This window comes from Carlito syrichta, unplaced genomic scaffold (genome assembly GCF_000164805.1).
Source record: "Carlito syrichta isolate Samal-C Ts95f unplaced genomic scaffold, Tarsius_syrichta-2.0.1 Scaffold315483, whole genome shotgun sequence".
NCBI classification, from domain to species: domain Eukaryota; kingdom Metazoa; phylum Chordata; class Mammalia; order Primates; family Tarsiidae; genus Carlito; species Carlito syrichta.
This window is the reverse complement of record NW_007259579.1, coordinates 39606-66461: the sequence shown is the minus strand read 5'-3', so window position 1 is coordinate 66461 and position 26856 is coordinate 39606. Positions and strand designations below refer to the sequence as shown.

The following is a 26856-nucleotide window of genomic DNA, read 5'->3' as shown; positions in this document are numbered from 1 at the left end:
ATTGATTTCTTAATTGATGGATTTAGCTCCACATAGTGAATTATATTCCCGTTTCTTTGTGTGCCTGGCACATTTTTACTGGATGCCAAAGTTAGCACATTTTAACTTTTGTGCTTGATATTTTTTATTCCTATAAATATTCTTGAACTTTATTCTGGAATGCAATTCAGTTACTTGGAAATAATTTAGTTCTTTTGGGTCTTCATTTACTTTTTTTTCCCCCCAGGCATAACCATGGCCATACTCAGTTTAGCACAATACTCCACACTACTGTGATCAGATCATTCTGTGTTGTCTACAGACTGCTTATGAATGTTTGGGTTTCTCAGTCTACCTATGAAAGAGGCATTCTTCTCAGCACTGTCACCACTACTTCTTCTGCATGGTTCTTTCTCAGGCCTAGGTCACTTCCTGCATGCATGTGATGATGAAGGATTCAGTCGAATACTCTGGGAACCCTCTGAAGGATGCTGGGCAGTTTTCTCTTCTGTGGTCCTCTGGACTATGAATTCAAACTGCTTTGTCTCCCAAGGCTTTCATCTTTGTCCCTCAACTAAGGGAAACTACAGGAATTCCTCCTGACTACTACTCCTTTCAGCATGACCTGGAATCTTGCCAAAGGCAGTGAAATGGGACAATCACAGGACTCACTTCATTTGTTTTCCTCCTTTTAGGGATGACTGTCCTCTTGTCTGATAACCTCTGCCCTATCAGCCACTGTGTCATATATTTTGTCTTCTGGAGGTTGTTTCTGTTGGAAGGATTCATCTGTCCCTGTACTACATCTCATTCAGAAGTGCAAATGTGCTATAAGTTTATTTTTAAACAGATTTTTATTTAGGTATAATTGTAGATTTACATTCAGTTATAAAAAAATAATACAGCGAGATCCCATGCACCCTTTACCCAATTCCTCCCAGTGGGAACGTCTTATATTTCACTGGACAATATCAGAACCAGAATATAGATATTAATAGTGTCATGATATAGAACATTTCTATCACCACAAGGATCCCTCTTGTTGCTTTTTTTGGTTTCTCTAGCCCCTCCTTAACTTTCATCAGCCACTAATCTTTTCTGTTTATATAATTTTGTCATTTGGGGAATGATAAAAATGGAATCAAACAGTATGTAAACTTTTGGGATTTGCTTTTTCACTCAGCATAATTATCAGGAGATTCATTCCATGTTCTTGTGTGTATCAATAGTTTTTTTTTTCTTTTCATTTCTGAGTGGTGTTTTATAATATAGATTTAACTGTCTGTCCATCGAAAGATATCAGGATTGTTTCAAATTTTTATAATGTTTACAAATGCTATTGCATTTTAAATTTCAGTGTCCTCATACTCAGTGCTAGTGTATACAAATATAATTGAGTTTTGTATGATTATCTTGGTTTTTTTTTTTTTGAGTTGGAGTCTCACTCAGTCACCCAGACTGGAGTGCAGTGCAGTGGCTGCTCCCGGCCACTGCAGCCTCACCTACTAGGCTCCGGCGATCCTTCTGCCTCAGCCTTCCAAGTAGCCGGAATTACAGGCATGCGCTACCACGCCCAGCTGATTTTTTGATTTATTGTAGAGATGAGGTCTCGCTGCCCAGGTGGGTCTCAGGCCCGCGGGCTCAGGCAATCCACTCACCTCAGCCTCCCAAAGGCACGGGATTACAGGCTGAGCCACCGAGCCCAGCTATATGCTTATCTTGTATCCCGTGGCCTTTGTGAATTCTAAATTAGTTCCAATAATATTTTTGTAGAGTTTTTGGGATTACTCTACATCAATAATCATGCAGTCTACAAGTAAGTGTAGTTTTATTTTGTATTTCATATTTATATGCCTTTTATTTATTTTTCTTGCTTTATTGCACTGGCTAGAAATTCCAGTATATGTTGAATGAGGGTAGCAAGACTATACATTTGTGCCTTGATAGAGATCTTAGGAGAAATTTGTTCAGTGTTTCAAAATTAAACATAATGCTAGCTGTGTTTTGTAAATGTTTATCATGTTGAAGAAATCCTCTCTTTACTATTTTTCTGAGAGTTTTTATCACAGAGAGTGATTAATTGTGATCTGTATTTTTTTCTTCCAGTCCAATCAGTTTTTACTTTACATATTTTTCAAATCTGTTTGCTGGTGTATATATGTTTAGAATTTTTGTGTTTTCCTGATAAATTGATATTTTCCTCATTATATATCTCTATATTTGTGTTTGAGCTTATATTTTCATCATTATATAATATATCTCTACATTTTTGTTTAGTATGATCTTTCTTTCTTCCTGATGTTCCATATGGAAGTAATTTTTTCTTATGCTCAGAGAATTTCCTTTAGCCATTTCTTATATCTTCTGGCAAAAAAAAAAAGTTTTGATAAATTTTCTGTCAACAGAAAATGACTTGATTTCCCCTTATTGCTTAAGGATACTTTCACTGGATATGGAATTCTGAAATAACAGTTCTTTTAGCATTTGAAAAATGTTGTGCCACTTTCTTCTGGCATTTATATTTTCTGATAAGATATACACTGTCATTTGGTTTGTCAATCTCCTATGGTTATGATGTCATTTCTTTCTCATTGATCTCAAGATTTCCTTTCTTTTTCTTTAGTTTTCAGATGTTTCACAATGATAAGTTTTGGTGTGAATTTCTTTGAAGTTATTCTGTTTCATTTCACTCAGTCTCTTGAATCTGTGGTTGTATGCTTTTCACTACATTTGAAGAAGTTTCTAGTCATTACTTTTTAAAGTACTTTTCAACTTCAATCCCTTTCTCTCCTCTTCTGGGATTTGGATGACATAAACGTATATTTTGTTATAGTTCTAAACAAGTCTCTAATGCTTTGTTAATTTTGCTGTAGTCTGTTTGCTCTCTGCTGCTCACATTAATTTCTCATGTCTTATTTTTACGTTCATTGATTCTTTTCTTTTTTTTTTTTTGTTATAGGCTGAATATACACATCCCACAAATTGTATATGTTAGAGCCCTAACCCTTGTGTGGATGCATTTGGAGACTTGTCCTTTAAGGAAGTAATTAAGTTAAATGAGATCATAAGCATGGTATTCTGAGGAGAGACTTGTGCTTGAGCTCCTCCCTCTCACCTCTTGCCTTTCATGCTCTCCTTGCACACACCAAAGAAAGATCATTTGAAGACACAGGGAGAAAACAGCTGTCTGCAAACCAGGAAGAAAGCCCTCACCAGACAGCAATTTGGCCAGAACTTTGATCATAGACTGCTTGCTCTCCAGAACTGTGAGAAATAAATTTCTGTTGTTTAAGCTACCTGGTCTGTGGTATTTTGTTACAGCAGCCTGAACAGACATATTTTAATATAGAAAAGTGGGGGGCTTCTATAACAAACTCTTAAAAATGAGGAAGCAGCTTTGGAACTGGGTAATGAGTAGAACCTAAAGGAGTTTGGAGGTGCATGCTAGAATAAGCCTAGATTGCTATGAAGGCACTGCCAGTAGAGATATGGATATAAAAGGTAATTCTGATGAGGGCTCATAAAGACTATAAAAGAACTGCAGAGAAAGCTTCCATTTCTTAGTACTATATATAATCATAAATCAAGTATTGATAGAAATATGGATGTCAATGGTTACTCTGGTAAGGTCTCAGATAGAAATGAAGACCAGGCTACTGGAAACTAGACTGAGTATAATTCTTGTTATAACGTATCAAAGACCTTGACTAAACTGTATTCAAGCATTTTGTGGAAGGCAGATCTAGAGAGTGACAAAGCTATATCTTTAGCTGAGGAGATTTCTAAGAAAACTATTTTAAAGAGCCTCTTAGGTTTTCATTGCCAATTAGAGTAAGATATGGGAGCAGATAGATAAATTGAAAAAAATATAAGCAAAAAGAAGTCAGAAGTTGAAGATTTGAAAAATTCTCTGCCTCTCCATATTATAAAAAATGAGAAAGCTTGTTCCAAAGAGGACACTAAGAGTGTGGATGAAGAACTACTTAGTAAGATCAATACAGCTATAGACCACAAATTTAATCAGCTACCTCAGCAGAAGCCAGGAATAAAGGTGGGAGTCACCAGAAAAGATATAGTCAGTTTCAACTACAGAACTGAATAAAGTGAGACAGAATAAAGAAGGCTATTTAATTTCTGGAATTCTATAGGATGGGACAATAGAGCTATTGAACTGTGAGCATGTTTTTTCTTTTAAGAAAATAAAAAAAGAATTTTCTTGAAGATGATTTACAGATTATTAGGACTGCCACATCAGTTTTAAAAAGTAGGGTCACCACCTCTTTTCAGCAGGTAGAAGTGCGGTCATCCAGAGCCTTGTGAGTGGAACTACTTAGCAAAGTCTTAGGAGCAGGGTCACTCACATAGCTAAAGGGGCATGTCTGCCCTGCAGAGATGTGGGGGTGAGTCTGCCATCTCAGTGAGCCCAGAAGGAGGAGACTCAACCTCAATGTTATTCTCAAGTCTTAAGACCTATTGAAATTTGCCTTGCTTGGTTCTGGACTTGCACGAACGTCTTTCTTTTCTTATTATCTTCTTTTGGAATGGAAATGGCTATGCTATACCTGTCTGATTTTTGCATTTTGGAAGCACATACCTTATCTGGTTTCACAAGTTCACAGATACAGAAGAATTTTGCCTCATAATGAGCTGTACCTTGAGGCTCAACCATATCTGAGTTAAATGTTTTTTAGATGAGACTTTGGACTTTAGACTTCAGGGAATGAGTTAAAATTTGGGGGTCTGTTAGATGATACTTTGCTCACATAAATTTTGGAGATGAAGGGGTGGAATACCATGGACTGAAGGTTTGTGTCCCCCTAAAATTTATAAGTTGGAGCTTTAACACCGACTGTGCCTGTATTTGTAGATGAGGCCTTTAAGGAAGTAACTAATGTTAAATGAGTTCATAAGAGTGGGTTCTTGATCAGGTAAAATTAGTGTCCTTGTAAGACACCAGAGTGAGAACATAGCAAGAAGATGGCCATGTGCAAGTCAGAAAGAGAGTCCTTGCCAGAAACGGAGGCAGCCAGAACCTTGATTTTGGACTTTCCAGCCCTCCAGAACTATGGAGAATGTTTCTGTGTAAGGCACTCATTCTGTGATATTTTGTTATGGCAGCCAAGCAGACTATGAAATCCCTGCATTCTGCTCTCAATCTTTCCACTGAGTGGTTTATTTCAGTTATGCACACTGAATATTAAATGCAAAGTAAACATTAAAGTACTGTAGCAAAAAACAACTCACAAGTAATGCAAATTCATGGTGTAAAGACCAGGGGATATGCAGGCTTGCTCTCAGACAAACAAAGAAATAAACAGAAACCTTGGGCCTAAGATGTTTGGGTTTTGGAATCTTTGGAAATTATCTAAGATGCATCACTTAATAGTGCAATACAACTGGGATCATTCGGGGCTATCACAGTTACTCAGTATTCTCTCTAAGTCTTTATTCTTTTAATAAGTTACTGAATTATCTGAAAGTATTCAATCAATAAATATTTACCAAAGATTCCTTACTTCCTTGCTACCCTGGTAAGCATAGGAATTACAGAAAAATATGACATACTTAATACCCTTTTTTATTATGTTGCCTTTTTAGAGTTATAATAGCTATTTGGACATTATGCTGAGAGAAGAAAAAGTCCTCAGTATTTAGAGTGTGTACTGTGGGTACTGGCCTGATGTCTATTTTTTAAAAAAATCATTCTTCTCCATTTCTAGTAGAACCTATTTCTTACTCTTATCTATGACAGAGAAGGAAAGAAAGAGTATTAAATATATGCAACATAAAGCTTCTCTTTGTCTCTATCTTCACATGGAATTATTCCTGAAAAATAGAGACTCAAAATGCTTCCTGATCCCCACGGGTGGTCCGAGGCTTCAGTGTGGCAGCTGGCAAGCCCAGCCCACCGCTGTGGGCCAGCAGCAGGGGAGCCACTTGAAAAAGCCTGTTAGAAGGATTTATTTTCTGTTTGTCTTTTTCTCTTAAATCAATGGAAAAAATAACTCTAATACTTAGCCTGATAAGCAGAAAACGGAAAATGTAAGATTCAAATTACTGGTTCATAAAATAAAGCTCTAGACAATTCCGTTTTATTATACAGAATGGATTGGCTGTGGTCCGTTAGCAGGCAGAGTTGCTATGCATACAGATATCACAATCATAGCGAAGAACAGTTGAGTGGGAACCAGTTCCTCTGCTCCAATTATTTTTATAATTGCTCTCTCTGTACCGTCTCTGTAGATGTTCTATAAACAGTGTGCAACACTAACTCCATCCTTTGGTTGCATTTGTTTTTCTTTATGCCAAAGACAAAATTTCCAGCCACGTTGAAACAAAAGTTTAAAAGTGAGTGTTATGTTTTTCTCTGCCTTTATGGGTTTGTCATAATATTGGGCAATTAGGCATGTTGATAGTTTAATGGCCAAATTGAACTTAATATGTTTTGGTAAAAAAAAAAAATGAAACCCAAACTAGTAAAGATAGTGGGAAATTTCTGAATTCCAAACACTTTCTTAATTTTGACTATTTGACATTTATGTGTGTGTGCTTGTGTCCATAAATGTATGGGGAAAATGTGAAAATGAGCCAGCTCTCCACATCCATATGTGAGACACAGACTAATTTCAGATTTCAAGGGCCTCGCCTTGTAGATTAATATTTTGCCATCCAAAGATGTAGTCAGTGCTGTGGAGCCATTTATTGATATATTTAACACATATGTACTGCCTACTTATAATGAGCCAGGAACTGCTTTGTTGCTGAGGGTCAATGGATTTCAAGACTAAATATGTAACCGTTTGTCACTGGAAAAAAATTTGTCCTTGAGAAGCAACTGAACTGTGGGAAACCATTGAGCTTAAAGCATGGTCCCGTTGGCCCTGCTGACCTATTGCCACCTTCTGGACTTCAGAACTGTTGTGATAGATCAGTATTCATTGAAGATCAAATTGCTTTTCCCTGAAGTTATTATTTTTTTTTGTCAAAAAAAAAAAAAAGAAAAAAGAAAAAACAACAGTCTAAGGCACACTTTCTTCACTTGAGAGATGTCAAGAACAGGACTTGAAAAAGAAGACCAAGTACAATGGTGCAATGTTGTCAGTGGTTCAACAGGGATTGAGAAGGGTAAAAGAGCAGGAACAGAGAGAAGACTGAGAAATCGACATATACACGCACAAGCATACAGTCATAGCGTACCCATTACCTACTGCTTTGTAAAAATAACACCCCAGATCTTAGCGTTTCAAACAACCATGATGTTTCTGTTGATCTTGCTGGGCTCACGTAGGTGGCAGCACCAGCTGGCAGCTCAGATGTGGATGAGTTCCAAGTTGGCCTCAACTACATGCTGTTGGAACTGGCTGTTGGCTGGAGCTCTTTCCTCTTCTCTTGTCCCTCCCCCACCCATCCCTCGCCTCTTTCCCGCTTTCCTATTATTTGCTGTCCTGGCACCAACTTCTGGGCAGGCCAGCAAGACACTCCAAGAGTCTGAAGGGAGAAGCCGCAGATTCCTGAGGCCCCGGGCTCTGAAACTTCCACAGTGACACTGCTGTCATGTTCTGTTGGTCAAAGCAAACCACAAGGCCCGGACCTAATGGGCCGTGACATAGATCCTGCCCCTTAAAAGGTCTTGTGCAAAAAACTGTGGCCATATTTGATCTACAATACCTATTAAGGACTGCATATCCTGTTTATGATGTATTAAATATAGACTGTATTACTTATGTAGTACATATTATATTTGCAGAAATATGCTATATACATATATTTCAAAATAACCTCTGTTGAATAAGAGGTGACTGGAAATGTGCCATTAAAACAGATAAAATAAGAAAAGGCTTTCTGTAAGAAGGTTCAAAAAGGGCTTTTTATTGTGTTGAAATAATTTAAAACTAGTACAAAAGTTGAAATAATGGTTTGAAGCACTTCCATGTGCCATTTATTTTAATTCTCCAATTGCAAATGTTTTACCACATTTGCCTCAGCTCTTGAATAGTGATGAGTAAGTGATATATAAATTCAGAAAGTAGATTAGTTTTTGCCTGTGCTATGGATGGGAGAGGGAGAATGGAGGGTGAATATTGATGGATAAGGGCTTTTCTTTGGGGATGTATAAAAATGTTGAGAATTAAAATGTGGTCATGGTCACACGACTCCACAAATGTACTAAAAAACACTAAATGCTATACTTTCTGTGAACATTATGGTATGTTAATTATATCTCAATAAAGCTGTTTAAAACTATTATCTAGGTGAATATTAACTAGGTGAATGGATTCTATTATTAATAAATTCCAGTTGAAGGTTGTCATCCTTAACATGTGCTAGGGGTTTGTGGACACTCCTTCAAAAAACAGATCATCATAGAGGCTACAAAGTTAAAATAAGAGGATAGCTGTGAAATCCATATTGTGACTTGGGAGCTTATATCCTAGGCCCTGTGAACATGATCTTAGATCCTGAAGCATCAAGTGGTTTCAGTTATTTCACCACCCATCGTGTGTTTCTCTAACTCAGCGGAAACAGAATTGAATAGCATGCCAGGGTCCCCAGCCTGCATCAGGTGCTGGGCAGACAGGAGCCGGGGTTTGGTTCCAGTGTGCCACACCTGTTAATGCAAGCAGGTGGTGATCTGATGGGCCAGTTTTGACTTGGTGGGATACGTTTTTAAAAAATTTGGCATCACTGTCAATTTATGAATATATGTTGAAGAGTAGAAATACTGAATATTGTTCAAAGAAGAAGAAACCTGAAACTAGATAGCGTTAACATAAATCTTTGCACTGTCTTAGAGCTGATCAGGGCCTTCTGAGTGAGTACTAGTATCTTCCAGAAGTACCTGGTTTTCCTTCCTTAAAAATGTGCTTGGTTTTTATTTTTTATTTTTTGGTTATAGTCAGTGTTATATGTTTTAATTCATCTTATGTGTCATTTTACCCAGAATATTATTAATAAGAAATAACCATGGCAACCAAACAATAGCTGATACCTTTTGGGAAGCCTTAAATAATTTTTGAATAACTTCTTGATTGCTACTATAACTAAAATGTGTGTTTTGTAAAAAATACATAATATATTATTGCCACGGTAAGAAACTGAGATAAATTATAGGTAATTTCCATTTTGTAGTACCGTTACTATGGTTATATAAGCAATTTATATTACTTCAGAACTTGTTACCATGGTTATTTCAGGTAGTTCCAGATTAGTAAAATAAAAATGTCTTTTCTTTTTTGGTTGTGGTTGTTGAAAAAAATAGTTCAAGTTAAATAGAAAGAAATATCATTTTTTGTTAAAAAGGAGTATTTCCCTTGGTCACGTGAACAGGAAACTGGAGGGGAGTGAAAGGGTAGGTACCCTTACTAGAAAGCCCTTTCACTCCTCTCCCACCCTTATGAAAACCATGAGAGCCGAGTATCTCATACTGTTCCAGTTAAACTATTGCACAGGATGGGCTAAAGCCACAAGAACAGATGAAAAATAAGCTCTAAATCCTAATATTCTCTTGACTGTTTGATATACAAAAGTGACAGAAAAATTAATGACTGCAAGCTCAGAAACAGAGTGGGTTGTCCAGATGCATGTTTGCTTTCTCGTTGTTGCTGATATAGTTGTTACCGTGTATTCATCTTTATCTCTTTCTGCATTGATGGGCACACGGGCTGACATGAATGTAAACAGCAGATGAATGTTCTGGGATAAATCCTGGAAATAGCTGTTTAAACCTTGAGGGTGGGCGGGGAAGATATTTCAGTGTAGTACTGATGTATCATGTCTTCCAGGGAAAGGGAGTGGGTAGTGTGGAAACGCATGGACATTCAAGGCCACGTGCTAGCCTAGACCTGCCCTTGTCCAGGCATGACTGAGTTTATCCTGACTTCTGGTTAGTTTCTGGCCAGTGGATCCCATTAATCAGTCATCCAATCTTCATTTCACTTGGTGGTAATTTCTAAAAATGTGATACCAAATTTCTGGCCCTTCCCTAGAGAGCCTTGAGAGGTAAATGCAGTTGGAGGAAGTGAGAGCAGTCACCGAGATTTAATAGCATAATATTTTGTGTGGCTGTATTTTATTTTTCTTTCTTTTAATTTTTAAATACAGATAGGGTCTCACTATAATACCCAGGCTAGTGTAAAACTCCTGACCTCAGGCAGTCCTCCCATGTTGGCCTCCCAAAGTGCTGGGATTACAGAAATGAGGCAACACACCTGACCGGTTACCTTAGTTATTTTCTTTTTCTCAGTTATCTTAGTTTCCTTACCTCCACTGTTCCTTAGTTCTGCTTTCTTGTTCTCTTTATCTGTCTGATTTGAACTTTGAAACATTTTCTTGTGTCTTAGGTATTTTTGTAAGCCATAATAAACTTTTTATGAAGCAAGATGTATTAATTCATGCAAATAATAGAAACTAGGAACTATAATCATACTGATAATACAAAAGTAGAATAAGAACCATACATAATACATTTGTATATATGTGCACAATATGTATACATGTGTATAAAGCTGGACAACACTGTCAGCTATATATCTGTATTTAGATATGCACATCTTTATCTGTCTTTCTAAAAAGTGTGTGTTATTTGAGGGTTTGTAAATTAAGATATTGCTAAAAGCATAAAACTATCACACACACAGCTTTGCCGAATTACATAAGTACTAAGATTTTCCAGTACAACTTCATAGACTAACACAATATCTTTTCAGGAAACTTTCTACAAAAGAGAAACCCAAAAAGCCGGATTATCTTTCGAAGGGCGGGTCCCTGGTATTACAAGCTTTTCCAGCTGTGTAATTTTTCTAGGAACCAGTCAGCATCAGTGTACCAGCTAGTGTTGTTGTGAGAGTTTGCATTCCTCTTTAGTGAATTTTGGGAAGGAGATACTTTCAACATCTTTGCCAATTTCATTGAGTGTTTTACACGAACAATCTGCCCACACCTTGCTGAGAGTTTGGCAGTTTTTGACCCCAAATGGCATGATCCCCATGTCCCATCCACCCTATTCACCTAATCTCATCCTGAGCAACTTTTTTTTTGTTTCCCTGAGTGAAAAATATCCTTAAAGTGAAATGTTTTGCCATGTGGAAGGAGTGAAACAAAAAATGGCAGAAGCATAAGAAGGCATCAAATTTGGAAAGTCCAAAAAACTGTTTTGAGGAGTCCAGAAAGCATCTTGATAGGTTTGTTGAATCAAAAGGAGAGTACTTTGAAGGTAACTTAAAAAAAAAGTTTAAACATGTAAGAATAAATACACAATTTTTTATAAAAAATTCCAGGTTTTATTGGGTCCACCCCTGTATGTCTGTTTTAATGCCAACATCAATAGGGTGCATATTTGAGATACATATTTGAGTAGATATAGTGGGTCTACTAAATTACAGCAAATGTTTATGACTGAATGTCTAGGAAAATTTGTGGATAATTTCTTGTTCTCCTTATTTTTTCCTCCCTATGAGGACGGGGGATAAATATAGCCCAATGTAAAGAAACAATCCTGAGTACACAAAGTACAAGTGATTTTTATAGTGACCTTGTGTTTTTCTACCATGCTAAATCCACATATTAATTTTAAATAATATGTAGATCCATTGGATGTTCTCAATATATCATCATGTTGTCTGCAAATAATAATAGGCTTAATTTCACCTTCAACATTTATATGGATTATTCTCTTTTTTATCTCATAACAGAGGTTAGATAATTCTGCATATTAATTAATAAAAATAATAGCAAACATTCTTTGATTTTTCTTGATATAGGAAATTGTAGATGAATATTGACAATATCCCACCACTGAGAATGATGGTTTTAATTAATAGTTTTTTCTTTTTCAATTAAAAAAATATTCTCAGATTCCTGTATTAACAATAATTTAAATCAATAATGGCTATTGGAATTTTAATAATATTTTATATGAATTCATCTAGATAATATGATTTTAATGATTATTATTCTTAATGTGGTGAAAAACATTGATTAATAATCAATTGTTATCTAATTTTAGAGACTTGAAATAAACCCCCTAGGTTGTCATTCAGCATCCTTCATATATAATATGGAATTTGATATCCTAATATTGGTTCATTTGTAAGATAAATTGATCAAGAATTTTATGTTCTTGTGTGGTGCTTGATATGCTTTATAATAAAGGCTTTGCTAGAGTCATGAAATGTATGACTATGGCCCTATTATTTCTGTAGTAGTTAAGGGTAAACAAAAATTACAGATAGTCTCTGATTTGTAATGGGTCAATTTAACAATTTTTCACCTTTATGATAGTATGAAAGTAATACACATTCAGTAGAAATCATACTTTGAGTATCCATACCATCAATCATTTTTCTGCTTTTTATATAAGACATGCTTTATGTTCGATTATTTTATCCAATGGGAGGCTAATCTAAGTGTTCTGAGCACATTTAAGGTAGAGCTAAGCTAAGTTACCATGTTCTATATGTTAAGTGTATTAACAGCATCTTTGACTTATAATATTTTCAAATTATAATGGGTTTATCATTGTAAGACAAAGGAGTATCTATACATTCATTTGCTTGATCATGTCATTTAGTCCATACCAATTTTTGTTAGTTTATTTTGTTCATTCTTTAAAGAGACATTTTAAATTTCCAACTGTGATTGCACGTCCATGTAAATTTCTACTTTTATCAGTCAAAAATGCCTTCTACTATCTTTTATAAAACATAATTTCCCGCCGGGCTCGGTGGCTCAGCCTGTAATCCCGCGCCTTTGGGAGGCTGAGGTGAGTGGATTGCCTGAGCCCGCGGGTTCGAGACCCGCCTGGGCAGCGAGACCTCATCTCGACAATAAATCAAAAAATCAGCCGGGCGTGGTAGCTCATGCCTGTAATTCCGGCTACTTGGAAGGCTGAGGGGGAAGGATCGCCGGAGCCCAGCAGGTCGAGGCTGCGGTGGCCGGGAGCAGCCACTGCACTCCAGTCTGGGCAACCGAGTGAGACTCCAACTCAAAAAAAAAAAAAAAAAAAAAAAAAAACAATAAAAAAAAACATAATTTCCCAATTTACTGTAGTATATTATTAAAGTAGCTGTACCAGTTTTATATGCTTACTCTTTCTGTGTTTTTATATATATTTTAAATTTATTTTATATGTACATGTGCATTTTAATGTCTTTTTCAGCCAGAATAGAATTGAGTAATTTTTATCCCATTTGACATTCTATGAATTTAATTTGATTTTATCTATTGACTTTTTTACTTTCTTATTTATTTAATGTCTTCTTTAGGGTTTATAAAATATTATTTTTGCACTCTGTTTTACTTGTTGAAAGTACTCATTAACTACTCCTTATTTTATCCTTTTCTGAGTGATTGCTCTATAAATACGAATATGCAAAATACAATTGTATTATCATTTGTCATTTATCAAAATTAGTAGACACCAGACATTTCACGTCTTACTTTAAACTTTTCATCTCATACCAGAAACTTGCTTCTTATTTCTCTCTTCACTTTAGCTACTCAATTTTATACTTAACAAATGCAGTAAACTGGCAACAGTCTAATTTTCATCATCATTGGTGCTATTTTTATATTTATCCTTTGATATGAACTATCTTACTATTGCAATTTTTGTTTTAAGCAATTGGATCTCTAAAAAAAAATTTTAAGGAGTAAAAGCATACATACATACATACATACTTGTATTCATTTTACTGTTGTTTTCTCTCTTTTTTCTTACTGAAGATAAGATTATCTTTGTGGCATCATGATTCTGCATTCTACAAAATGTACGTTTTTATAAAGAGTAGTTCAGCTGAAAACACATCTGAGTTTTAATTTATTTAAGATTTATTTTTAAAATAATATTTTCATTGGATACAGAAACTTGAAATAAAAGTTATTTGATCAATAACAAACAAAAAACATTAGAATTAATCAACAAGTTCAAAAGTTGTTTAATTTTAATGCAAAAGAATGCATGAAGTATACTCAAATAATAGAAAAATATGGAAGTACAATTCCCAATATAAAAAAGAGAAGAGTCAAGTAACTACCAAATGAAGGAAATTCTAAAATGAGATTTACTCATTTGACAAATGGAGACCAAGGCGAGGCCTAAACCTAAAAAATGTAAAACCTGTAAAATGACCATTGTATACCTAACCCTGAACTGTACCCCACATCTTTAAAATAAAATTTAAAAATGAGATTTCCTTATAAAACAACATACACATAAAGTGTTTAAAAACTTAAATGAAGTGCATTTCTACTTTGTAAATGTGATTTATATATTTCAATCTTAATGAAGAGAAACAATTAAAATTTAATAATGAAAGACAGAAAAGTTAATTAAGGAGTATCACTGAAGTTTAAAACAATTACAACAGAAATAAATTCAATCAGTTCAGCTTTTTGATTAATTTTTGCTTCATATATTTTAAAGTTGTGATGATAGGTTCACACACATATCATTGTACATATTAACTGGCAGTATTTTTATTATATTATCTTCATACCTGATAATATTTCTTTTTATAAATATACTTTTAAAAATATTAATATAGCCATCTCAGATTTCTTTGGTGTTTTTATGAAATATCTGTCCTCATTCTTTTATTTTTAGTTTATATTTAAAGTGATGTTTATTTATGGTAGATTCTGTTTTAAAATATACAGTCGTGTCTTCCTTTTTTTCAAGTTTACATTTTTAAAACTTGGTATTTTACCATTTACATTTAATATGTATGTTACCATTTACAATTAATGTGTAAAATCATATATCATCACTTACATTTAATATGATTATTAGTTCACTTAGATCAAAACCTATCATGTTGCTAGAAATTTTCTATTTTTTCTTTTATTCTTTGTTTTTTAAAACTTTTTTGAATTATATGATTATTTTTAATTACTACACTTTATCTTCACTTGTGCTTTATTTCTTACTCTGTACTTTTAAAATTTTAGTGATTACACTATGATTTTTAATATAAATCTGTAAGTAATCACAATATGTCTTCAAATAATATATTTATGCTTCACATATATTATATGAAACTCATAACAAAATTCTCCCAATTCTTCCTCCCAACTTTTTTTGCAATTGTTTCCATGCATTTCATTTTACATATGGAAATCAACAATATGTATACATTTTTGCTACAAGCAATTATGTTAAAACTGATTAAAAACAGAAAAAGTGAATTTTATAATATTAATTTCAATTTACCACATTCTTATTGCAGTGTGAATGTTTGTATAATATATTCCTCTCTCTGTAGAACTTCCTTTACCAGTTCTACTAGTAAAAAATTCACTACTATGAGTTCTTTCTGTTTTTCTATTTTTTGAAGCATTTTTATTTCTCCTTTAATTTAGTTTTTGTTGTTGTTGTTGCTGAAAATAGAATTCTGGCTAGGGAGTTTTTTATTTCAGTATTGTTAAAAATGATACTCCATTGTCATCTGGCTTACATAGTTTCTAATAAGAAGTCTGTTGTAATTTCTATCTTTGACTTCTCTAAGACATGTCTTCTCATTGGCTGCATTAAAGATTTTCTATCTGTCTTTGTGTTTCCTGCTGATGCTGTAAGACATTCCCAAATGTGTGGTTTGAAATCTTTCATCTTGGTGACAATAATTCTCAGCCATTATTTTTTGATTATTTCTCCTGCCCCATTATCTCTCTTTTATTTTTCTGAGATTTCAATTACACATATGTTAGACCCTTTGCATCATATCCCAAATTCTATACTCTTACTTTTATATTTTAATGTTTAATCTATTTTGCTTTGTCTTTTAAATTGAGTTATTTCAATTGCACTATCTGCAAGCCACTGATTCTTTTCTTTTTTTAAAATGATTAATAGAAAATTTATAGAAGCAAAAATACATATAGTCATTATTGCCAGACTTAATATGAGACGTTAAATGTGCAGTCCAACTTCCCTTTTTGGATAAGTTTTTCTTTCTTATCCCTGTCAGTTTTGAAAACATAATACCAGAAGAGCAGGGGCCCAAATCCACACACAGCTCCTAGGAGTGAGTTCTTTGGAGTGGGTCTGAAATTGGGATAGACATTTGCTGATCTTGCATAAGTCCAATGAAACAAGGCAGGATCTTCAATGAGTCCTCTGCAGTTAGGATCATTGTACTGAAGCAGGTACTCCCATTTAAGCCGGGATCTTATGGTCAACCACTTGGTTTGTGCCTTCCGGGTTTCTGGAGATATGTCATATTTAGTCAGGTAAAGAATCGAGGGCAGGGTGACCAGGAGTGATGGAGTATACTTGGGGAATGACATCTTGGTGCTCAGTGCACAACTGCGATTCTTTTCTTAACAATATCAAATTTAATAAGGTCATCAGGCATTTTTCTCTCTATTATTATGTTTTATTAGATAAGTCATTAAAATTTTATTTCTGTTTTTGACAAAAATCACCATCTGTTACTATTATCTTTTTTTCACTATGGCAAGTATTGGCAAATTACAGCTCACAAAGCAGTCATCTGTCTCCATAAATAAACTCTTATTGGAACACAGTCATGTTCATTCATTTATGTTTTTATCTATGGCTGCTTTTTAACTACAATGGAAAGTTAAATAATTTTGACATATGTTGCATCACTCTCAAAACAAACCATTTACTTCCTCTTGAAGAAAAATTGTGTCAACCTTTTCACTGGACATAAGCACTGCACATGTGAATTAAGCCTTTTAAAATCAGCTAGTACCTAGCTGAGTGTCTTTCACAACTTCCAGTCTATCATTGTATTATTAGTTGAATAAACATATAATGAATTTGTTAAATAAACATATAATGAATTAGTTAACTAAACATATAATGAATTTGTTATGTAGTAAAATATAACTAAAATACTTGAGAATAATAGTAAGATCATGAAAACTGGAAAACTCAAGCATTTATAATGTAATAGAAAATAAAAAGCACAAGTTATAAAACATTATTTTAAAATCTTTAAGCTGATTATAGTCAAATCTATAGCTATAATTACAAGTTTACACAATAAAATGAAGAAGGTGTATGTTCAAAAACCACATTTCTTCAATGAATAAATAAAAGTTTTAGTGGGATATAGGAATAATTAGCTGATATAGATTAAAGGCATTTACAAGAACTATCACCAGAATGCAAGGGATAAAGTTATTTAAATCTTGATTCATATTAACTGACCATGAAATTAAATATTGGGAAAATTGGATAAAAGTTTATATAAACTTTTTGGTAGATTATGATAAAAGACAAATTTAGTTTGCTAGATATAATAACAATTTGGGACTTTTAAAACAATCCCAATAAGTAGGACTATAATAATATTTAAGGGAGAAGTTATGGACTATATAAGAATTCCTGGCCGGGCTCGGTGGCTCAGCCTGTAATCCCGCGCCTTTGGGAGGCTGAGGTGAGTGGATTGCCTGAGCCTGCGGATTCGAGACCCGCCTGGGCAGCGAGACCTCATCTCTACAATATATCAAAAAATCAGCGGGGCGTGGTAGCACATGCCTGTAATTCCGGCTACTCAGAAGGCTGAGGCAGAAGGATTGCTGGAGCCCAGCAGGTCGGGGCTGCGGTGGCCGGGAGCGGCCACTGCACTCCAGTCTGGGTGACCGAGTGAGACTCCAACTCAAAAAAAAAAAAAGAATTCCTTTAAAATATTCCAGCAAAAATAATTGGGGGAATTTTTTTTTTTAAAGAACAGATATATGTTGATAATTGTTAAATGTAAGTATTGAGAATATATGGATTAATTGGACATCTGCTTCATTCTATTCATGGCTAATAATTTAAAATGAAAACAAAAATTATATGCACTCATCCTCACACACACACATTTCTACATGGTACAATGGGAAAAATTTTAAAAATCCTATGTAAGAAAGTTGGTACTTAACAACATTCTAATTTAGGCTCCAGCAGATACTCCATAATAACACTCTAATAAATAAATAAATAAATAAATACTATGTGGGGAACTGGTAATAATGCATGTCTTAAAAGATATTTTAAACAAACGATCTCAATACATAATTAGATAATGAATGAATGCCAAATTTATAAAAACTCTCCAAAATTGTTCTTACTCATTATGTTGTTTTTTTTTTTTTAATGAGTATTGCTATACTGAATCACTAGCAAGTAGGACAACCCATAAGGAAGGTACCTAAGGCCATATTGAAGGCTGACAGTAATCTATTGAGACATGAGTATGACACTGTCAAAACTTACTTCTTATTTTGCATGTTCATGTGTAAAATCCTAAAATATGAAAAGAAGTCTTCAGTGATCATATTTTAAATCATTTTATGTTGTTTAATAAGTTTTCTTCTCACAGGTGAGTGAGGTTTATCTGTTTCATGAGTAGCCCTGGGTAGACCTTTGAAGTTTCCCAATATAGTTATGCTGAATAGACTGTAGCAAGAACAGAAACATACCTTTCTCAACTTCTTAGAAAGTCAAATTATGTGTATTTGTTTAGTTTCTAGTCTTGTTTGATTGTGAGCAATTGGGTAGGGTGCAAATTTTAAATAACTAGGAGAACCTAAATTAATTTATGTTAAAAGTGTCCTAAATCTCTAGTGATAATCAGACCACAAAATGAGAGCACAAGTTTGCATGAGGCTGCATAGACTGTGAGTTTTCTGAAGATGAGAGAAATATAGAAGAGACATGAGCAGTTTCTGTGCAGACTCATGGAGATTCAGGTGAATAGGTCATTTTGCTGTGAGTCATAGATTGCGATTTTGTTGAGGAACCCCTTCATAAAGCTGTAGTTAACATTAAGTTGCCGTTTGATTCTTTTTTGGGTGTATCAGACAGGTTTTCTTTTGAATGTGATACTGTTTGGAAGCAGGTTAAAAAGTAGTCCAGTTGTATTCAAGTTACCAGAAAGTCTTTCCTCCTAGATTCTGACTACGGTTATCTGTTGATCTAAGTTTAGTGTTCTTTTGAGTTCTCATCTTGTTTTGTTATCTTTATCCATCTTTTATTGAAAAGCAAAGAGAAGCTGTTCTGGGAATTTCTGCTTTCCAAATACCATTTTAAAACACAATATTGCTTTGTTTTTGCTAGGCTAGATTTTTCTTACAATTAAAACCATAATCACTAAAATCATCATTCAAAGTCTTTTTGCAAACATTGTTTATTAATTTTCTAGTTACAGAACAAAAATATTAAAGCTATTTTTAATCAGAGATTTTTATTCTTTTTTCTCAGTGCAACTAAAATAAATCTCATCAAAGTCTGACTATTTTGCAGATACCCCTTCATAAATCACTGAGATTTGTAGTACTTACATCCATCATTTGACCTTTCTGCTATATATAACATGACAACAAAAATAATTCTCCAAAGAGAAGAATATTCTCATTAAATTCGTATCTATTATAGTATTTTTTTTTAAATCAGCGAATTCTCACTTCAATATTTCACTAATAACAAGAGGCTAATGTTTGAAAATAACAAAAATGACTTTTATTGTCCTATATTAATCACAGTTTCAAGGACAAACAAGCGTTTTATCTTAAACCAATCCTAGAATATAGCCGTGACCTAAAAAAATACTAACAATTAAACAGTAATTCAGAGACTTTGAACTTAAGTACTCTTTGTGGAACAGATTAAGAGAATGTTGTCTGTGTGTTCCAGGAGAAAACCAATTAACCCAACCATGTAATGAGCAATGATATCCCCTCACATCTGCCAGTAAAACCAATCAACTTAATCTATTATAGACTGGTATGCATCTATTCAGCATTCTACATGGGTGACTTAAATAAACAAACCAAGCGCACATAATAGACATTTGGTAACGTGCTTGTGAAGTGTCAGCTCTCATAACCAAAGGTCTTCCACACTGTTAATGGCCATCACTTTAGATCTTGGGCCTAAGTAGGAGGAAATAAAATTTATAATATTCTTCACGTAATTCAACCACTTAGAGGATTTACACAATTGTAAGGCTAATTTCATTTAAATATTTAAAGTTATTTCTGAAAGATATTAGCATCTCTGAGTGATTTTTTTTGTCACTTTGGAGGGAGATATTAGTACTGTATTAATAATCAAAAGGATGATTCACAAGGAAGAGTCATTATTCTATCTTTAGGAACCAAAGAATATGTAAATTGAGGATATTTATACTCAGTCTTTTAGTTCCCCAGGACCAGAGGAAGTACGTAACATCCAACCATATCCTTAGTGCCTTTGCTCCTCAGCACCCAAAGCAAAGAAGTAGATTTTCAACAACACAATAAGGCAAATATGGCACACTGAAATTAACTTTCAGGTATTCCTACTCTCAACAAATACTTCTTGAGCGCCTTCTGTATTCTCAGCACAATTTAAAAATACTGTAACATATACATCTGCATTATTTGATATATTAGCACTTTCAATCACCTAGTGTATTATATCAAATAAGATTTAACAGCATTGTTGTTTTATGTACCTATTTTACATTCTTACATAATGGAAATTAGCTTGATAATACATTATTGTTATTTATTATTATATTTATATTTAAATATGTCTATATTAAATATTTATAATTTTACTCCCTACATTCTGTCTGCTTTTTGGTGTATAGCATGTCTAATTTTGCTCATTCAAACATTTATGAGCATATGTTATTACTAAAATATTTATTGGTATTTATAGTTTACCCTTATTGATTACCTCCACTCACTTTCAATAGTCAAGCTTACAAAACATAACACACATGTCCATAAACATAGCATACATACCTTTATCTACCTTAGTAATTCCACAGAGCACAAGAAAACTACGAGTTAAGGTGCCAATGAATGAACTGATCATAGTTGTGGGACTTTTGTTCAGTGAATTGTGGAGTATTCTGATAGCAGTCAGTCAAACAGAAGATGAAGATGTTATAAGTATGTAATATTCAAGAGTTGCATTTAAAATTTTGATTGAGAAAAATATCTGGTATTAAATTGCCTTTGATAGTATGTGAGCCTTCTTAATGAAGATAAGTGAATTCTTCCCTCAAATATTTGCAGGAAGTAAATTATAAGAAAAAAACATTGATCAAAGTTTACTTGAAATATTACTATTTTTATAAGTCACATTTCATTGCCTAAATTATGCTAGGCAGGCACTTGAAAGGCAACATCTAATTTATTTGTAAAAATGGCATATGGGGGCATACTAGATTTTGATGAAGTTCTAAGGTTAAATAAATATTTAATAACTTTCAAATTTCATACATTATATAAGCCTACTACAGAAAGTTGGAAAACTTTTTTGTATAGGTGTTTATTATGAATAGGTTTCCATGTCATATTCTTTTACAACATTTTTGGTAGCTTCCTAATCATGATTGTATGAATAGATTGTTTCATTTTTTTTTCACTATTTAAAATAATGCTGTGGTAAGCACCTTTGGTGAAGACAACTTTGTATATATCATTTATAGTTTCCTGAGAACATTTTTTTTTAATCACAGCAGGATCAGATTTATTTGTTGCATCTCCACACTGTATAAGCTGTGTTACATATTACTGTTTTTTAAATTTTTTATCTTTTATTATAAAAGTGTGAGGAAAAATTCATGGTAAAGTACACAAATGCTCATTATGCAAGAACCCTTGTTGATGAGGTGTGCCCTCCCCCCACCGCCCTAGCAGAATGCCACTGTGGCCAATCCCACTGCCTCACCCCCCTGGCAATTTCCCAATACTGACAGTCCTTTTCTTATAGTATTACAATAGTTTAAGATTCACTTATGAGCAAGAGCATGTGATACTCAGTTATTTGTTTCTGTGATAGATCACTCCAAAAGAGGACTGGATTTTTAAAAATGTGGTAAATATGCATGATGGAATATTATGCAGCCATTAAGAAGGACAAAATTATGAACTTCATCGCAACATATTATTGTTACGGCAGTCTTCCATGCTGACCTGCTAATAATCTTTTAGGTGGAAAGTTTTTAATTATCTCTGCGATTGAGACTCTGTATATTTGGTTAGCTATCTCTGTTTCTCTTCTATGAATACCCATTTAAGTTTTCTGCAGGTCTTATTTCGTAATTAATTTAGAAACAACCTTTGTAAATGAAGACTCAATATTTTATCATATATAGTATCTATATTATCAAGTAAATAATATTGTATAACCATTTGTTATAACACTTTCAAAAGAAAAAAAGCATAGTATTCAAAATTATCTTGCCTATATCTGAGATGTTAGTTAGCCAAACTCTTCCTAAGGTGTCATCTAAATTCTGAGAATTAAGAACAATCTTGCGTTATTCATTTGGTTTAAATTTATTACAGTTCTCATATCATCAAATTTACACTATTTCAACATGCTTTGGGTATATATTTTCAGCACTGAAACCTATTCTAATATTGATGTATCTCATATAAGATTTTTCTAATTTAATAACAGGCCTAGTAGTTTAAGCTGTAAAAAATTCTTGTTTATGCCAATTGTTTGTTACATCTGTCATTGTTATGTAACATCTATCATTGTTGTTAAGTCCTTAGCACTGAAACAAATGATTAAAGCACTACTACATCAATCTTATTAGGAAAAAAAGTAGTTTACAACTGTCAACTTCATGATGACTTTTATTCTTCATGTGATGCTTAGTGGTGGCCACAGGAGCAACAGCATCAAGAGTGAACATATAGATGGAAAGAGAAGAGGAACTGCAGGTCTGGGGAAGAAGGAAGGAATAGGTCATAGGAAGAAGAAGAAATAGACAAAGGAAAACTCACCAGAGTGGTAGAAGAAGATCCAAGGAGGACAAGGAAGAAGAGAGTTTACTAATGAGTGCAGCAGGAAGATCCATTTCATTGGAGTCAAGGATGGTGACTGGAGTAGGCAGCAAAGAGATCCATAGGCAAAGGGAATCACTCAATGATAACGGAAAGTTGAGGACAAATGAGCTGTCATGCTTCTGAAGAAATAATACAGAATCAGGGAGATATTGGGAGAGTTTGAGCTCTTCTTGCAACAGGGCGTGAAGAAACAGGCAGGTGTGAATGAATGTAGTTTGAGTCATTGATCTTGGGTCCAGGGAAGTTGAAGGAATTCATAGCCGATGGCACTGACTTCTCTGTGAGCTAAGTTAGTGATATGAGGGAAGCCTTAGTGGAACATTGCAAGTCTTCAGGTGCTGAAGGGAAGAAAGAGGCCCCACAGCAATGGAGAGCCATTGGAGGGAGCAAGAATTTGTAGTGGACTGATTTCCATGATTACAGGAGTTCTTTAGCATTAAAAAACATAATATTTAGTGCTCTGATGGCCTGGATATAAGAACAGAGATTATAGATCAAGGGTCTCCAACTCCTGGGCCATGTACCAGTACCCGTCCTTGGCCTGTTAGGAGCCAGGTGACACAGCAGGAGGTGAGTGGTGGGCCAGTGAACAAAATTTTATCTGTATTAACAGCTGCTACCCATCACCAGCATTACCACCTGAGCTCTACCTCCCATCAGATCAGCACTGAAAAGCCCACTTCCTTTTCCAACATCCTATCTTTGTGAAGCAGGGTTTCCTACAGTAACAGTCACCAAAACAAGACTCTGGAGCAGTTGCAGGAAAACAAGCTCAGGGCTTCCAAGGATTCTGCATTATGGTAAGCTGTATAATTATTTTATTATATATTGCAATGTAATAATAATAGAAATAAAGTGCACAATAAATGTAACCCATTTGAATCATCCTAAAACCATTCGCCTCCCCACCCTCCAGTCTGTGGAAAAATTGTTTTCCCCAAAACCAGTACCTGATGCCAAAAAGGTTGGGCCCACTATTATAGATGGCAAGATGGATGTTAGACTTGAGTTTTGCATGATACTTATACTTATTGCAGGAGTATGAGGAAGTGAAGGGGTAATTGGAAAGGTCATTCAGATGACCAGGTGTCATGTCTGAAACTGACAGGATGTGGGAATCAGCTGAGAAAACTGAAGACCTGCGAGGAAATAGTCAATCAAGGCAGTAGCATCTGAAGGAGTTTGTGAGGAAGGAGGATTTGAGATACTCTTTACTATGGGGTTAGGACACTGTGGCCAAGATGCTGGGTGCTGGGGTTCTGAGGACAAGATCAGGGCCCCAAGCAGGGTGACTTCAGGAGTAGAGTTGAAGATCAGGAAATCGCAGGCTGGTACTGCACTGACTAACTTAAATCCACAGAGCTGATGAAGATGGCAGCTCTCGATTAAGGTTTGCTCTGACGCCTTTTGCAAAGCCTCATGTGTCTCCTGTCCTTCATAATGAGTCATCTTGACCTGGAGTGTCCTCTGTGATTTCCTGGGTCTTCCTGTTACTTCCCATGTTCCCAAATGCCTATTGCCGTAAAATATCCAAGAGCCTTGATACAGAAACAGCAACAGAAAAGCATGTAAAACATTCATTCAGAGACATTGGAAGCAAAACCATTTAAATGAAGTTACAAGTTACACAGAAAAATGGCTGGTATTTACAGTTCTAACCAATTTCTACCTTAGTTTATAATTTAGATATCTCACTGTAAAATGGTCAGTCTTCTGAGCCGATCTTGATCCAATTGTCAAAATAGACACGTGGAGTCTAAACCAGGTGGGCTCAGTGACTCACACCTGTAATCCCAGGGGTTTGGGAGGCTGAGGTAAGAAGATCACTTGAAGCCAGGAGTTCAAGATCAGCCTGGGCAACATAGCGAGACCTTGTAGAGCAAAACAAATAGCTACTGTGGTGGCTCAAGCCTGCAGTCCTAGCCACTCAGAAGGCAGAGGCAGGAGAATTACTAGAACCAAGGGGTGGAGGCTGCTATGAGCCAAGACTGCACTACTCAGGACCTAAGTCCTGAGAATTTCACCGTAAACCACATGTGGTGTGTACCCTGTACTATGTGGATTATTTTGCCATCTCATCCCATTACTGGCTGTCCCAATGGAAGTTAATGTTTCGGTGTTCTTGTCACTATTCAAAGGAGACACAAGAGAAATTACAAATTGCTATGTTCTTAAGTCATCAGCCCATCTGTTAAAAGTAAGTAAGGCTATTTTTTCCTCCAGCTGCTCAGTCACCTTTTGTGACAAAAACGCGGTGTCATTATCCTTTCATGTGAGCTCTGCAGGAAAGCCGAAAATGAACCAGAGAGCCTGGAAAATACAATCTTGCTAAGATCTCTCCGTGGGCAAGCACTCAGGTGGTGTCTGGTAAAGAAGCCCCACACAGTGGAGACAGCAGCCCAATATGGCCAGTTGCCATCACCCCCTTTGGGAGCTGCCTCAGAGGCAATTTCCATCTGTTGGAGCCAGCCTCCTGTTTCTTAAAGCACTAACATGTAGTAAGTTTCCTCATGCACACACCTCTCTAACTTAGAAGCTGAGTGAAAACTGCCCTTGCTATGAAATGTAGGAACAGAAAATGATCAAGAGTCTAATGCTAGATGCTTCCGTATTTTCCTGAATATTCTCTTTCTGTCTCTCTTTCTCATTACCATTACTTTTTCTTAACTGGAATTTGTCCTCTAAACTATTTTCTGTCAGAGATGCTTAACCCTTACTTCATCTTCCTGAAATGTGTTCTGGAGAGTAGAGTCTTTTCAGTCTATTCAATGTGTTTCCCTCCCCACCCCCTTTGCCAACATTAGAATTTGATAGAAATTTCGGGACCAGCTTGAAGTTGGCAGGACAGAGTGATGCACACCATATTTCTTTGTTATTTGTGCTTAATATGTTGTTGGCAGCCTTGTCCGTTTTAGGTTCTTGGCAGGATTTGGTCTCCCTTCCCTTGGCACTATTCCCTCGTTTTTGAACACTCAGTGAAATTTATTTAGAGAGCTTTTCAAGAGTCCATTTTTAGACCAACGGATGTAAAAATTGCCAGCTGACCCTGTTCCATCAAGCAGCCAAGAAGTGCAGTCTTTATTGTAATTAATAATCACTGAAGTGCACACAGATTTTGCATCTGAGAAACACAATATATATTTGCAACTTTCATAACATCACCGTAAAAACCTTCAGAAGGCACTTGGGGGAATGCACAGAATCTCACAGTGAACTCCTTGTTGAGAGGTTGCAAGGAGGCAGATGCAGTTAACAAAATGCAAAATGCCCTAAAGTGCAGAAGACTTGAGCAACATGCAGTTATGAGGGTCAATTCTAGCATTTGTTGAATTTGAATTTAGCTCATTAAAAAAAATACATTGCAAACAAGCTAGAAGAAGCTGCTCCCTAACAATTAAAGCATGTGTCCTAACTTGGCTATTAGTTACTTGACTTAGACACTACTTTGTGCTAATAGCACACGTTGGTTCACCAGATGTAGTGCAACTGAGTGAACTGAACAAATCCTGTAATGTTACATTAAAAGAGAGCTCACTTTGGTCACTGCTGTTTGCTCAATGGTTGCTCTGGTTCACATCTCATTTGATTAACAAAAATGTGAGAAAAACAAACCTTGTAGAAAAATCTGTGCAACGAAAACTCGATCACTGGTATCTTTTACTGCAGACACACCTTACTTAAACTAACTTATAACTCCTCTTTAACCTATACTTTTACTATTCTTCAGTGTTTATTGCAAACATGGAAACCAAAAGTACATGGATTGTGAACTGCCAAAAAAATCTATGTTAGCATTTAAAATATGAATTTAAAAAATGAAAAAAGCATAATGAATTAAGATGTCTAACTCCAAGATATGAGATTTTTTTCTTTTTATGTTTTTGTATGCAATCCTTTTATTTGAAGAACAGTATGCAATTTTAAGAAAGAAGAGAAATGTATTTTTCAAGTATAAGTAGAGTGAAAAATCTAAAAAATTAAAATCTATTGTGTGCGCAAGCATTTTCCCAGTACTTGAGCAGTTTTTTTTTTTTTTTTTTGAGTTGGAGTCTCACTCTGTCACTCAGACTG

At 35.0% G+C, this 26856-nt stretch overlaps 1 pseudogene; it reads right to left on the bottom strand.

Annotated features, from left to right (window-relative positions):
• Nucleotides 1-15870: 15870 nt before the first annotated feature.
• Nucleotides 15871-16260, bottom strand: LOC110594477 (annotated as a pseudogene).
• Nucleotides 16261-26856: the final 10596 nt, after the last annotated feature.